This window comes from Leucoraja erinacea, chromosome 2 (genome assembly GCF_028641065.1).
Source record: "Leucoraja erinacea ecotype New England chromosome 2, Leri_hhj_1, whole genome shotgun sequence".
NCBI lineage: Eukaryota > Metazoa > Chordata > Chondrichthyes > Rajiformes > Rajidae > Leucoraja > Leucoraja erinaceus.
In genome coordinates this window covers 125,271,545-125,286,817 of record NC_073378.1, presented here as the reverse complement: position 1 = coordinate 125,286,817, position 15,273 = coordinate 125,271,545, and positions in this window count along the sequence as shown.

Sequence of the window (15,273 nt, the reverse complement as noted above, 5' to 3'; positions counted from 1 at the left end):
TTCATGAAAAGTTAGGGGGAAAAAGGTCTTGTGGACAGATGAGACAAAGATTAACATCAGAGTGATGGTAAGAGCAAACGTATGGAGGAGAGAAGGAACAGCCCAAGATCCAAAGCATACCACCTCATCTGTGAAACACGGTGATAGGGGTGTTATGACCTGGGCATGTATGGCTGCTGAAGGTACTGGCTGACCTATCTTCATTGATGATACAACTGCTGATGGTGGTAGCATAATCAATTCTGAACTGTATAGACACATCCTATCTGCTCAAGTTCAAACAAATGCCTCAAAACCCGTTGACTGGCAGTTCATTCTACAGCAAGACAATGATCCCAAACAAAGGAGTTTTTCACAGCAAAAATATGGTCAATTCTTGAGTGGCCAAGTCAATCACCTGATCGGAACCCAACGGAGCATGCCTTTTGTATGCTGAAGAGAAAACTGAAGGGGACTGGCCCCCAAAATAAGCATAAGCTAAAGATGGCCGCAATACAGCAATACAGGCATCACCAGATAAGATCAATCACCATCCAACATTATAGTGCCCTGAAATGGGGGCACTATGTATAAACACAGCTGTAATTTCTACATGGTGTAACCAAAATGTATAAAAATGGCCTTTATTAACATCTGACAATGTTCACTTTAACCACATGTGATTTTATTTCTATTACAAATCTCAAATTGTGGAATATAGAGGCAAATAAATAAATGATGGGTCTTTGTCCCAAACATTATTGAGAGGACTGTATAACCCAATAGGATGTTTTATAAAGTTCATATGTAGAAATTGTTACATAATTGGAGACATGCCCAATCTCCTGAGCCTTCTAAGCACATAAGAGACATTGGTACAATCTCTTGGCTGTAGCATCGATTGGACCAGAAGAAATTTCTGGTGATATTTCCATGGAGAAACTTGAAGCTCTCAATAATACCCACTCCAGCAATGTTGATGTTGACTGGGGCTTGTACTCTCCTCATGAAGTCATTGACCAACTCCTATGTTTTGCTAACATTGAGAGGGAATTGTACTAATTAATTTTGTGTTTTTATGACTGTTTTCAGATCAATTTCCTTCCTGCGATAAATAAAGTTCTATTGTAGCGTATCGTAAGGAAACCCTGTGCTGCATTAGGTTGACGTGTAATAGGTAGGATCAATCTATTGTCAACAGTACTGCCTGTTTCCTAGCAATGAAGATTTTAATCTGCACAGCTTTACTCCTGAGTATCGGGCCAAGTATTCTATTTAATTATGAGATTAGCATTGCCTGCACCTGATCCAAGAAACGGGGAAAGCAACCCCTGGCTAAATGCCGCCAAGTTTTGCCATTCACACCTTTCACCAATTTAACAAATTAATGTTTGTTTTAAACAATGACTTTTGGCTGTTATACATTACGAGACTGATTTTTGAAACTCTGATGTAGGCATTACAATGGGAACTTTTCCAACAATAGGAACGAGGACCAGAGGACATGAATGAATGAATACGTTTATTGTCATTGCACAATACTGTGCAACGAAATTCCATTGCATCTCCTCCGGTTAAAAAATACAAACACGACAACCATTGACACATATGTACACTTATTAGTAAAAATAATAAATAAGTATTTTAAAATAATTTTAAAAGAATGTTGCATTTCTTGGAATTACATTTTGCTTCCCCAGTGTTCTCTGTTGGAATTAAGTTATTTTATCGCACATGGGTAGAAACTATTTTTTAGTCTACCGGTGCGAGCCTTCAGAGACCTGAATCGCCTCCCAGAGGGTAGCAGAGTGAAAAGGTGGTTGGCAGGGTGGGATGTGTCCTGCTTGATGTTTGTGGCCCGGCGCAAGCATCAGGCCCTATATATATCATCCAAGAAGGGCAGTTGAGCGTTTGTAATGCTCTGTGCAGTTTTTATAACTCTCTGCAGCGCCCTCCTCTCAGCCACAGTGCAGCTAGCAAACCACACCAGCATGCCATAGGAGAGGATACTTTCCACGGCGCATCGGTAGAAGGACAGCAGCAGCGGCTGTGAGATACCTCAGGAAATACAGCCGCTGATGTGACTTCTTCACGAGAGTGATGGTGTTCATTTGCCATTTGAGGTCCTGGAAGATATTTATTACCAGGAACTTGAAGCCAGTGACTCTCTCCACCATGTCTCCTTTGATGTATAAAGGAGCAGGTTCCTCTCTCCTCTTCCTCTTGAAGTCAACGTCCAGTTCTTTTGTCTTTGATGGGTTGAGTACCAGGTTGTTTTTGGTACACCAGACAGTCAGTTTTTGGACTTCATCCCTGTAGGCAGACTCGTCGTTGTTGTTTATCAGTCCCACCACAGTCGTGTCGTCCGTAAACTTGATGATCCTCTTTGTACTGTGTGTTGGTGTACAGTCATAAGTGTATATTGTATACAAGATGGGACTCAGCACACAACCTTGTGGCCCTCCTGTGCTGAGCGTCAGGACTGGGGAGTAATTGGACCCCATCCTGACAGTCTGTGGGCGGTCTGTTAAAAAGTCCTTAATCCATCTGCATGTGTTTGTATTAACACCCAGATCAGACAGTTTGTCCACCAGTCTGCTGGGGATGATGGTATTAAATGCAGAACTAAAATTAATAAATAACATCCTCACATATAAGCCAGGACGCTCCAGATGTGTCAGTGCAGAATTTAGAGGATGATGGCATCCTCCGTTGACCTATTAGCTCTATATGCAAACTGATGCTGATCCAGTGTGGATGGGAGTGAGGACATAATGTGGGCCACGACCAGCCGTTCAAAACACTTCATCACCGTTGAAGTGAGAGCAACAGGTCTATAGTCATTCAAGCTGGTAATAGATGTTTTTTTGGGTACAGGCACGATGGTAGCAGTCTTGAAGCATTTAGGGACAGTGCACGTTAACAGAGAGAGGTTAAAGATGTCGCTAAAAACTTCCGCTAACTGGTCTGCACAATCCCGCAATACGCTCCCTGGGATGCCATCTGGGCCAGCAGCATTCCTGGGGTTGACCTTGCGGAGTGTTCTTCTGACGTCCTCCGTACTCACAGTGAGTGCCAGGTCGTCAGTGCTGGGTGCGGCTGCAGGTGCAGGCTCCGCCTCATTCGGCTCAAAAAGGGCGAAAAAGTGGTTGAGCTCCTCAGCTAACGAGTTGTTACTGCTGCAGATGGTCGCCCCCCCCCCCCCCCCCCCCCCCCCCTTGCCCTTGTAGTTGGTAAGTTGCTGAATGCCCTGCCAGACACGCCAAGGGTCCCTCTCGTTAAATACCCCTCTAACCTTCTTCCATAGGCTGTCTTTGCCTCTTTAATGGCTCTCTTTAGTTTAGATCTGGCAGTGCTGTACAGTTCATCACTACCAGATCTAAAGGCTGAGTTGCGTTCCCTCAGCAGCTTCCTGACATCCCTGGTCATCCATGGTTTGTTGTTTGGATATCACCTGACCCTGTCGACAGTGACGTTGTTGATACAGTTCTGTATATAGAACATGACTGTGGATGTGTATTCTTGCATGTCCTGGTTTACGAAAAGGTCCCACTGGGTGCGCTCAAAACAGTCCTGAAGTTGGGCGGCAGCGCCCTCGGGCCATGTCTTTATGTTTCTCACACTGGGCTTGGTTCTCATAATGAGAGGCCTGTATGCCGGGGCCCTCTTCTTCGAGTCCGTTGCAATCTCAGATGTCGTTCTGCCAGTATCTGGCGCAGGTCACAGCTGGTCGGGTCGGTTCAGCCAGGTCCTGGGGGCTGCACTGGGGGGCATCGTCACACTCCAGTAGGTGGGACATTGTCTGTACTGCTCCACAGCTGCATGTGTCCTCTGCCTGGTAGTTCCATGCTTTCATAAGTGCTTTGCACCTCCCCTGCTCCACTCGTAATCTGTTGAGGGTCTTCCAGGTTGGCCATGGGAGGTCGTGCCCGCTGGCGAGGCATTCAGTCGGAGTGATTCCTCTCTCCATCCAGTCGTGGGCTCGTGTGTTGAGCTGGTTCCATTCATCTTTCCAGATGTTGGTCCTTGCTGTTTCTTTGGTTGTCTGGAGAGGTGGGACTGTCTGCAAGAAACTGGCTCTAGATTTCAGTCGGGGTGGAGGTGCTGTGTGTCCGTGCAGGGGGTGCCTGGTATCGGTCTCCTGTGCTCTCCGCTCGTCTTGGGCGACGATGGATCGTCTGATATTGGGGGGGGGGGGGGGGGGGGCAATACCAGCTAGGGCGTAGAGGCACGGGACTGGCGTTGTCTTTATGCATCCCGTGATAATGCGGCAGGTGTCGTTGAGGGCTGTGTCAACCAGTTTGGTGTGGTGGGAGCGGCTCCAGCTTGAGCACGCGTATTCAGCTGTGGAGAAGCACAGGGCTAGGGCAGTTGCACGGATGGTTGGTGGATCAGCGCCCCACTTTGAGTTTACCAGTTTGCGCAGGATGTTGGTGCGAGTGTTGACCTTGGCTTTGGTGTTCTGAAGGTGGGTTTTGGAAGAGAGTGTCCTGTCGAGTGTGACTCCGAGGTACACGGAGTGGAAGTGGTTGGAGAGTTTGTGGCCATCCCATGAGACGCTCAGTTGTTTTCCTGCATCTCAATTTTTAAGATGGAAGCTGCATAGTTGGGTTTTTGATGGGTTGGGTTTCAGATGCTTGTTATTGTAGTAGGTTGTCATCTCTTGGAGGGCGCTTTCCAGGACAGACTCGATCTTCTGGAAGTTCTCCTGTTGGGTGGTGATGCAGAGATCATCAGTATAGATGAAGCGGTGGCATTGTGGGGGAAGTGGTTGGTCGTTGGTGTAGATGTTGAAGAGGAGGGGGGCCAGTACGCTGCCTTGTGGTAGGCCATTCTTTTGGGCTTTCCATTTGCTCTTCTTGTCGTTTAGTTGAACGAAGAAGCACCTGTTGTTGAGAAGGCTTTTGATGACTTGGCACAGGTCGAGGTCACCAGTCATGTCAAAACGTTTCCTGATCATGGTGCGGTGCTGGACAGTGTCGTAGGCAGCGGTGAGATCTATGAAAGCTGCTCCGGTGATGAGTTTGCACTCAAAACCGTCCTCAATGTGTTGGGTGAGGTTCAGTAGCTGCCCGGCACAGGAGCGGCCAGGGCGGAAGCCAGCTTGATCTTTAGTAAGCTTGGAGTCTATAAGTGGCATAAGGCGTTGGAGTAGTAGCCTCTCGTAGAGCTTGTAGGTGATGCAGAGGAGGGAAATGGGTCTGTAGCTCTTTGGGGATGATGGGTCCTTTCCAGGTTTGGGAATTGCGACAGTCTTGGCCTTTCTCCATACAGGTGGGGTTGTTTTCTGTGCCATGCATGAGTTCAGCATTGATAGGAACCAGGTCTTTGCTTTAGGTCCAAGGTGTTGTATCATTTCCGTCAGTACATCATCGATTCCTGCTGCTTTCCCAGGTTTCAGCATGCTCATTGCAGCTTCGAGTTCTTCTAGGTCGAAGGGCTTGGTGAGGGCGCTGGCTGGTTGTAGGCGGTCTGTTACCGCTGCCAGACGTTATTCTCCTGTGGGTCTGCGCCGATTTTGACTACGACCGTTTGCCACCAGCTGTGCTGCAACTGAGTTTGCTGTGACTGTTGTGAGCGTGGGCGGTGTGGTGTGGTCTTCACCAAGGCGGCAGATTGTGGCCCATGCCTTCCTGCTGTTATTGGTCATGTTGGTGTTTTCTATCAACTCCTTCCAGACTTGCCTTCGGTCCTCCCCGACTGTGTTCAACAGGATATCTCCGAGTTCCATGGTGGTGGAGGAGAAAGGGTCCTCGCCGGGGTGAGAAAGAGTGATAGATGGTCAGACTGGCCGAGGTGAGGGAGAGAGGAGGCTTTGTATCCATCCTTAATGTTGCTGTACACGTGATCCAGTGTATTTTGACCTCTCGTCGGACACGTGACATGCTGGTGGAATTTAGGGAGGACAGTTTTTAGATTAGCCTGGTTGAAGTCTCCAGCCACGATGAAAATCCCATCAGGGTGGGCAGTCTGTAGTTTGTTGATTGATGCTAGCAGGGTGTTCAGTGCTAGCTTGACGTTAGCGCTTGGTGGAATAAAAACAGTCAGAATAACGACAGCTGTGAACTCCCGCGGCAGGTAGAAGGATCGACATTTCAATGTAATAAACTCCATGTCTGGTGAACAATGTCTCTCGACAACATTTACATTTGTGCACCATTTGTCATAGGAGTAAATACACAGCCCCCCTCCTCTGCTCTTACCAGAGTCACTGCTCCTGTCGGCCTGGTGTGCTGTGCAACCTACCAGACTGATGGCCTTGTCCGGGATCCCAGCGTGAAGCCAGGTCTCAGTTACCACCATAATCGAGCAGGTTTGCACAGTTGTGTTTTCTTCATTGATCAGCTCCAGCTCGTCCATCTTGTTGCTGAGCGATCGGGCGTTCGTCAAAAAAATGCTGGGTAGCGCCGGTCTGTAAGGAGCTTCCTTTAGCCTAGCGTGAATGCCGGCTCGACAACCGCGCTTCTGCCGCCTCCATCTGCGCCGCCTCCCGCACCGTCCGTTCGGTATGGTGATCCACTCGGACTCCGCTGGGCGGGTGATTTCTGGCGGGATATGATCGTTGCGGGAGCTTCTTACGGACTCTAGTTCGCTACACAGCGTCCCAATCCTTAGAAGGTCCTGCCGGTTGTATGTCGAGTCGCAGGTCCACAGACAGACGGACAAAACAGACAAAAACAACAACATCCACACGGGGGAGAGCAAAGCCGCTGCATTCAGGTGCGCCGCCATTTTCCAGCAATGGCTCAAGGTGAAGGGGAAAAGATTTAATAGGAATCTGAGGTGTATCTTGATTTTACTTCGGATTCACGTGAGTGATTCCGTGAAGAACCCGTTCAGCACGCATGCGCGGCATTACGTCAAGCAGAGCAACAGCGGCACAGCGGGAGTCGGGCTCTCCCGCTATGGAGGTGAAAGAACGGACCGTCAGGTAAGCTGATGTCGGTTTCCTTCACAGGGAGCCTTCTGCTGTCCAGCAGAGAAGAAAGGCTCTGCAACAAACCTGTCCCCGCTCGACTCCACGGAGGAGCGTTTCCATCTGTGGGGGGTGGGGGGGGGGGCAGCAACAAGGCGGTAGGACCGCTTACCCGGCGCTCCGCTATCCCGACACTGCGCCGAGCCCAGCCCCGCTAGCGCCTAAGCAGCGGGCTGGAAGTAACGCCACGGAGGCGTCCGGCCGGTGGCTCCGACTTATCGTACGGGACGTCTTTCCACCCGCCCGGGAGGAAAGACAACCGCCTGAACAGACCTGCCCCCGCTCGACTCCACGGAGGAGCGTTTCATCTCGCGGGGGCAGCAACAAGGCGGTAGGACCGCTTACCGGGCGGTCCGCTACCCCGACACCGCGACCGAGCCCAGCCCCGCTAGCGCCTGAGCAGCGGGCTGGATGTACAAGCCAAGGAAGAGGCATTCCGGCCGGTGGCTCCGACTTATCGGACGGGGACGTCTCTCCACCCAGGCGGGGGAGAGACAGCCGCCTGAGCCACATGGAGCGGCTCTTGGAGCAGGAGCTCCAGCGAGGTGCACCCCAGGAGGGGCGCTCTCGCAGAGGGGGTCAGGCTCTCCCTCCACAGTGCCTTGTGCACTGTCCATTGCTTCCTCCTTTCCAGAGGATAGCTTTGGTGACCAGGACTGGGCTGGTCAAGAACAGGGGCAATGGCTGAAGATCTCGGGAGTATGCAAGGGGTGCAGGAACAGGAAGAGCTGCTAGGTGTGGTGTGTGGTGGACAGCTATGTGGAAACCCCATGTGCAGGAGGCGTTAAAAGCCTGATGACAGCCATCACATCGTTTTTTCCTCGTTCCATGGACAAATACGGAGATTACCACAACCTTCGTAAACAAGTCATAAGACCCCAGCCACTGAGCCAGACCCACTGTTCTGTGGCAAAAACCTCACAAAGCATATGAAGGACATGCAAGAGGTTTTACAAAACTTTCAGCTCATGAGGGCAGGGCCGGGACGAGTAACCAAAAACAGTAATTCCTACGCAGCAGCACCCCATCGCATCCATCAGTCAACGTCTACCATATCGGACTGATGAAAGCTCGGGGTCCGCATCTATCACCGAAAGTCTTATTTAGACCAGGACCCAGAGCGGACCCCATGGAAAATGTGCCACCCCACAAACGTCACCGCCACGTCAGACGACGTGCAACACTCGTTGGACCGGCAGGAAACAGAAGAATACCCAAAACCATGGAGGTAGGTGGGTCTGGTTCCTACCAGTATATAGAGCATACTAACACATGGCAGTTTATCACGAGTGATCAGTATATGTTCAATGGCATTAGTGAATACAATTCATACTAGAATAATTGCCACCAGGTCAACATTCACCCCAGAGGGTATTTTTTCCTCTCTCCGTTAAAGAAACAAGAGGGACAAGCTGAACTGGTGAGACTAATTACAAAGGGTGTCATGGGGAAACCTGAACCCTTGCAATTCGTATCAAATATATTCACTAAACCCTAAAAAGATGGTGGATGTCCCATCATCATTGACTTAACTTCACGAAATATGTTTGTTAAGTATGTACATTTCAAAATGGAACTGGTTGTTACTGCCAAACAACTAAATTCCAAAGGATACTTCATGGCAAGCATTCATCTTAAAGATGTTTACCATTTAGTACCATTCACAAAGATCATCGCAGATACCTGAAATTTAACTGGATGGGGCAGCTATAGCAGTTTAAAGCGTTACCCAATGGGCTCACATCAGCCCAAGAGTGTCACCCAGACACTAAAACCAGCTCTGGCAATATTCAGAAGACAAAAACATATTGTCATGGCATATCTTGATGATATCCTAAATGGGAGGCAAGACCATGAATTTGACTATGTTAGCTGTTCAGCTACCAAACAGTTATTCAAAACCCTGGGGTTGTCTTACATCCAGATAAATCTAAGTTGAAGCCATCCTCTATCATGGACTACTTGGGCTTCACAATTAATTCAGTCCACGTGACTGTAACATTGCCAAGAGACAACATAGTTGAATTGGCACAATCGTACAACAATTTAATGGTCAACAAACTACCAACTACTCGACAAGTAACAGAGTAATTGGGATAATGGTAGCAGCATTTCCAGCTACATAATTTGGACCTTTGTACCAAAAACGACATACAGGTCATTATGATCATTTCATGAAGTTTCCCACTGAAGTGATATCAGAACTACAGTGGTGGGCAAAAAACGTTTGACATAGTTTCAGCCTATTATCATCACTAACCCTACGTCAGTTATCCAAACAGATGCCAGTGCTCAAGACTGGGGAGCAACTAACTCTATATTCAGCACAAGTAGTAGATGGACTAACCCAGAATCATCGTTACCACTTACACTGGGCATTAATTATCTAGAGATGTTTGGTTTAAAAGCATATGCATAAATATGCATCACTTGCATGTACGGTTATAAATAGATAATCTTACGGTGGTGGCCTACATTAGCCATATGGGTGGCATAAAATCGGTATCATGCAACAAGTTGGTCAATACAATTTGGCAATGGTGTGTCCAAAGACATATTTGGCTATCAGTAACTTACCTACCAGGTAAGCTAAATACTGTGGCAGACACCAGATCACGTAAATTTAATGACAACTTCGAATGGATGTTAAAACCCCAAAAATATATATTTTTCACAAAAGTTATCAAGCAACATGGCACGCCAGATATCGATTTATTTGCATCTAGACTAAATTACCAGGTACCTCTGTATGTCGCTTGGGAACCAGACCCTGAGGTAGCAGCGGTAGATGCGTTCGCGCTGGATTGGGGAAATTTTTATTCTATTAATTTCCTCCCTTCTGCCTCACCAGTCGGGGACTACGCACAGTACAAATGGACTCTGCTTCAGGTATTTTGATAGTACCCGACTGGCCTACACAGCCATGGTACCCAATACTCCGTGACATGGTTGTTGGAACTTCGATGGTATTCCCCAGTGACCCAGAGTTATTAACACCCAGTGTTGGGCACAAGCCACCCGTGCCATGAGAAAATCAAACTCCTGGGTTGCAGATGCTGCACAAACCACTTCTGGGACTGGGATTATCATAACAAACCGTCAACACCATGTCAGCATCCCTCCGAACATCCACTAAAAAACATCACTTGTCCAGCATCAAAAAATGGGAGGAGTACTGCTTGGATACAGGGACCACCTACTCAACCGCGAGCAGACCAGGAACACCTAATCCAGTCGTGGAATTCCGGGCTTACCCGCCAGAAACACGGTAATGTGCCATGACCCTATTATCCTACATAGACACAACCAAAATATTCGAGGGAGATGAATAGCCTTGTGGGTCAGTCATAAAAAACCTTATGGTCGGGTGACGAGCCATTTCGAGATGGCTCAAGCAGGTGCTAAAAGCTGCTGGGATAAAAACTAACATGTACAAAGTTCATTCCACCAGGGCAGCATCCACGTCGATGGCTAAAAGAATGGACGTGCCTATAAACCACATTCTGGCTACAGCAGGATGGTGGGGGGAAAGAACTTTCAGAAATTTTATAATAAGCCGTTGGCAAAACCTGTTTTATTTGCAGGAAAGATTTTACAGACTGCAAATATTTAATTTAAGCCCAGGGGAGCAATTTAATTTCTTTGTTGTTATTGTTAAAAAATACCATTGTGTTTTTCTACAAACAGATTCATTGGTTGATTACAATAACACACTTCCTCCCTCAAAGACTTCGGCAGTGATGTAGTAATAACTGTTACACGGTTTGAAATCACAGAGCTTTGAAATCTTCACGGAATCACTCATGTGACTCCGAAGTAAAATAGTAAGATTAAACGAGAACGTACCAGTTTGAAGTTTGATCTGTAATTTATGAGGAGTTACAATGAGAGATTACGTGCCCTCCGCTCCCACCCTCAATAATATGGGTCAAATTCATAAACTGATGTCTCCTTATCTTTACTATGTTTACTTCAATAACTGTGTCTATCTGTGATTCCACACCGCTGCTTTGAAGTATGCCGCACATGCGTGCTGAACGGGTTCTTCACGTAATCCCTCATCGTAACTCCTCATAAAATACAGATCAAACTTCAAACTGGTAAGTTCTCGTGTAATCTTACTATCAATGGTGTTTTGTCATTAATGTTTTATTATTATTAATGTTTAGTGTTTTCTGAGTCATTCGTAACTGTCACTGTATGTCATGTTGTTACTTGTGGGCGGAGCACCAAGACAAATTCCTTGTTTGTGCATACTTGGCCAATAAATGTACTTATTTACTTTTCTGGTGGGTGTATGGAACAAGCTGCCAGAGGAGATAGTTGAGGCTGGGACTATCCCAACATTTAAGAAACAGTTAGACAGGTACATGGATAGGACTAGTTTGGAGGGATATGGACCAAGCGCAGGTAGGTGGGACTAGTGTAGCTGGGACATGTTGGCCTGTGTGGGCAAGTTGGGCTGAAGGGCATGTTTCCTCACTGTATCACACTATGACTAAGATAGATGCAAAATGCTGGAGTAACTCAGATCAAATAGCAGCTCTGGAGAAAAGGAATAGGTGACGTTTCGGGTCGTGACCCTTATTCAGACTGTACTGAAATGTTAGGTACACAAAAAAGCTGGAGAAACTCAGCGGGTGCAGCAGCATCGATGGAGCGAAGGAAATAGGCAACGTTTCGGGCCGAAACCCTTCTTCAGACTGAAATGTACTGAAATGTTCTTTGCCGACCAAAACTAAAAACGTTATTACCTTTATAACCTTTTCCCGATTCTCACTTTCCAATGCAAATGGGTGAACGAGCAGTTTTTAAGTTTCACTAATTGAAGACTGGTTTTGTTGAAGGGGCACTGATATTTTCCAGTGTTCCAGTACAGTGGAGATTACAATGACTCTGACAATTAGCATAGTTCACCCCTGTGGCGAGCGGTTGCATTGACAGGAAGTATTGTGAACGCATTCTATCAAGCATGAACCTGTTGCCAAATTGTGCCTTGCATCACTTTTTCACCCATCTATTTATTCAAGTGCATTTCACAAAATATAATTCAGGTATTGGCATTGCCGGCGAAAGATACGGAGGTGTGCCTTGATGGCTGTCATCCAGTAATTCTAACATCAACCATAATGAAGTGCTTTGAGAGGCTTCTTCTTCTTGCATATGGCATGCACAACATTGTTCTGTTTGATCTTCTGTTTGCGCACGTCGATTGCATTCGTCGAAACGGGGTAGACCACGTGAAGGTTGCAATCTCCCACCCCCTTTGAGAGGCTGGTCATAGCACACTCCAGTCTCCAAGGTAGCCTAGATCCACTGCAGTTTGCCCACTGTTGCAGCAGGACCAATGCAGGCACCATGTCTTTGGTGGGACATGCACCATCTCAGGATAGAAGGAATGGGTGATGTTTTGGATCGAGATCCTTCTTCAGTCTAAATAGACTTGCCCCGAAACGTCAGCCATTCCTTCTCTCCAGAGATGCTGCCTGTCCCTCTGAGTTACTCCAGCATTTTGTGTTGATCTTCAGTGTAAATCAACATCTGCAGTTCCTTCCTGCACACCATGTCTTTGGCTCTACACTCATTGTTGGAACAGCTAGATAACAATAACATCTACATCGGACTCTATTCATTTCCCCTAAGTACCTTCTGTATCTCTTGCTTCCCTCTCCCCTGTCTCTCAGTCTGAAGAAGGATCTCGACCCGAAACATTACCCATTTCTTTTCTCCAGAGATGCTGTCTGTCCCACTGAGTTACTCCAGCTGTTTGTGTCTACATCAGACTCTTGTTTATTGACTATGGCACTGCCTTTAACACCATATTCCCAACCAAACCCATTGCTAAACTGCTGGATTTAGAAGTCAGCACCTCCTTCTGCCACTGGATCCTATAGACCACAATCAGTGAGAATAGGGGACAGAACATCCTGCATAAGTGTCAAAACCAGTGCCCAGCAAGGATATGTTCTCAGCCCTTATATTAAATATGTTACAATACTTACCTTCAGCGGCGCTGCAATTCTGCCACTGGCCGCGTGCGCGATTTTGGCGCGTTTGAGGGGTGGCGGGGTTTTCCTACCTTGTCCTGTATTATATTTTGTTGGAGTGCAAGATTTTGCCGAAGAATTGTTCCGACAGGCGTTCTGTGTGTGTGGTTTTTTTTAAATTTGCTCGACAAGTTAATTGCTGGAGTGATTTTATAATCTGCCGACAACGGGGCTGGTTTTATGTAGGGGACAGGCAAAAGAAAGTAGTTTATTTTTATATATAAAAGTGTTTCTTAAGATGCATTTAATTCACATTTTAAATTGCGAAACGGCGATTTTTTCCCCCGAGCGAACCGGCAGTGTATTTGCTGCCGATATGGGGGATTAAAATCACTGCAACCGCAACGTTCCAAATGGTCGCATTCCAGAAAAACCCACGCGTTGATTTAAATGGCCATTAATTTACAGGTATCAAACATTAAATTCCTTCCATTTGGCCTATAAACTCATGACAATGAGATTTAAAAATTATGTTATATTGCGAATTCTTGTGTGAATGTTATTTGGACACTTAGGCTATTTAAAAATGTTAATCTATTCTTAAGAAATGGATAGATGTTTAGATCTAGTAATTGAATTTTGTAATTAGCTACAATTAGGTAACTAACTAATTATATGCTTTAATTTCAAGTCATCTAAGTAAGATTGTTTCATATTTGTTTCAGAATGCTTCAATCTATAATAACTGAACATTTCTTTCAGCTCTTAATTTTTGAGAAAGTTATGGGCTTTCGACTATTCTCGATCACAGCTTTTGTGTTAAGTCAATGGAAAAGCAATAGGGAACAAGATGCTAATTTCAGAGTATGAAAATGGCTGTAACTATTTTAAAAGTGAATTAGGTGTCAAATTAAACTTCTTTTTATGCTTTATCTGATGGGATAAATTACAGACGATTTTTAAAATCTCAAAATTGCTAAGTAGTTAGCGCATTGGGAATATAAGTACATTCCCAATGCACTCACGACTGTGTGGCCAAGTACTACTCTGACTCCATTTACAAGCCTGCAGGTGACATTGCAGTGGGCCAGATGTCAAGCAATGATAAGTACAGGAAAGGAACAGAGAATTGCGTAACATTGTATTGCGATAACAACTTCTCTCTCAATGTCAAGATAAAGGAGCTCATTACTGACTTCAGGAAGGGAGGTGGTGTTACGGATTTGCTTTCTTATTGTCATGAGATGCAGCAAAAAGCTTTGTTTTACACGCTACCCAAACAGATGATATAATACTGTACAAAAATACTGTCACGCCAAACTCAAGTGCAATAGGTAGAGCAAAGGTGATGATACAGAGTGCAGAATATAGTTCTCTGCATTGTCACACTGCATAGATGAAGTGTTATGTCCGCAATGGTGTGGAGGTGCATCGGACAGTAATCTGGCTTATGGAATGACTGTTCAGAAGCTTGATAACAACGGGAAAGATGCTTCTCTTGAGTCTGGTAGTTTAGTTTTTATTGTCACGTGTACCGAGGAACAGTGAAAAGCTTTTTAGGTGTTATCCAGTCAGCGAAAAGACTACACATGATTTCAATCAAGATGTCCACCGTACACTGATACAGGATAAAGAGAACAACATTTAGTGCAAGATAAAGTCCCACAAAGTACGATTAAAGATAGTTTGAAGGTCTCCAACGTGGTAGATGGGAGGCCGGGACTGCTCTTTGGATGGTTCAGTTGCCTGATAACAGCTGGGAAGAAACTGACTCCGAATCTGGAGGTTATTAAACATCTTTTAAACTTCTGAACCTTTTGCCCGATGGGAGGGGTGGAGAAGAGGGAGTGGCCAGGGCGCGACTCGTCCTTGATTATGCTGCTGGCCTTGCCGGGGCAGCGTGAGGTATAAATGGAGTCAATGGAAGGAAGGCCGGTTTGTGTGATGGTCTGGGTTGTGTCCACAATTCACTGCAATTTCTTGCGGTCTTGAATGGAGCTGTTGCCAAACCAAATTGTGATCCATCCTGATAAAATGCTGTCTATGGCGCATCTGTAGAAGTTGGTGAGTTGTAGGGGACATGCCAAACTTCCTAAGCCTTCTAAGGAAGTAGAGGCGCATCTTGGCTTCAATATTGCTGGTCTAGGACAATTTGCTAGTGATATTTATTCCTAAGAATTTGAAGGTTCCTACCATGTCAACTTCAGCGCCATCAACATATATTGGTGTATGTTTACCACTTCACTTCCTGAAGTCATTCACTTGCTGTTGGGACGCAAGTCGGGGCCTGATCAACCCCGGCTGGGTCACCTGGGCGATGTTGTGAGACCC